Raw genomic sequence first — 1,331 nt, forward strand, 5'->3', positions numbered from 1 at the left:
GTTTAATGAAAAAACTTTTGCTATCAGAGTTAGATGTTTTCATGTCAGCATGTTCCGATATGAGAAGACACTCCATGGAGTAGATGTGACTTAAATTTTGACTCTAATGTCAGAGATGTTGACACATTTCTGTACCAAAACAGCCCTACCATTGCTATCATATCAAACTGAACAAAGGACTAGTCACTTAGTCATTTCCTGTCTGCAGACTCTGCCAATGGACCGTTCAGGCCCGATGTCGGAATAGGGCGTGGTGACATCTGTTCGCAAGTGGATCACTTCATTCTTGCTCACGATCCATAAACCGTAATTCATTTTGAACTTCTTAGCCATCAGCATGATAAGTCGTACATAATGCACAGGTTTCCTTCTCGAAAGAAACAGCGAAGTCTTATTCAATGCAGACTCAAATTCAAGTTGTCCCTGGTCGACCAGAAGACAGATATCGCGAAACAAAGTGAATACAGAAAACAATCAATGTTTTCTGGGAGTCAAAAAGATGTACTGGAAGAACGGCAACATTTAATTGGAACTAAAGTCACATACCACTTCCACAGACTAAATGTTCTTGAACCATTATCTTAATTTGACCTTCAAGTCCACCATTGCTGCAAAAATTATCTTAACAACTGAGAACTTTGTGTTCTTTGATATTCTCTCCTTCATGTTTCTCTTGATTTTGAAACTAAAACCGAGCAATAGTAATGCACCCTATTTCACTTGCAAAGATCAGAAGAAGATCAATTTATAAGAGAACAGAAATAAAGCTACGTCTGTCTTGCGAGAGAAAACACAGTTACCATTTCGACTCGAAAAAGTCTTCTTCAGAAGTCTGCGCAATGAACTCGATATAGTAGACCGAACATGAAAAAAAGAAGCCAAAATGCCGCGAATACACCACCCGCAAGTGCATCAAGTCCTACTCGAATATGCCGGATTACTCCCATCAACATCAGGGGAGAACGGAACAAAGCTCATTCTGCAGTTGTCAACCTGTTATGACGTAGTTTGTAAAGTCAGAAATATGATTAGGTAAGAAAGCGGGATATAGGAAGTCTGAAAAAACAAGTGCGTGCTTCCCTTTGAAGTAGGTTGGATGTGATGAAAATGGAAATTAACTACAGTGAGGGGGGCTTAATTAATACTCAGCATCGTTGCAACACACAGGGACGCAATTCTTTTTCCTAGGTTTCCATTCCAGGCTTAGGTGACAGCCTGATAGAAATTTGCGCATTCACCCAATTTCTGTGTGGTTGCTCTGGTTTGCTGTCACATTCTAAACATTTGCAGGTTATTTGGAATCGCCATTGAACGCACACGGTTACAGAGAC

This window comes from Chiloscyllium plagiosum, unplaced genomic scaffold (genome assembly GCF_004010195.1).
Source record: "Chiloscyllium plagiosum isolate BGI_BamShark_2017 unplaced genomic scaffold, ASM401019v2 scaf_11212, whole genome shotgun sequence".
NCBI lineage: Eukaryota > Metazoa > Chordata > Chondrichthyes > Orectolobiformes > Hemiscylliidae > Chiloscyllium > Chiloscyllium plagiosum.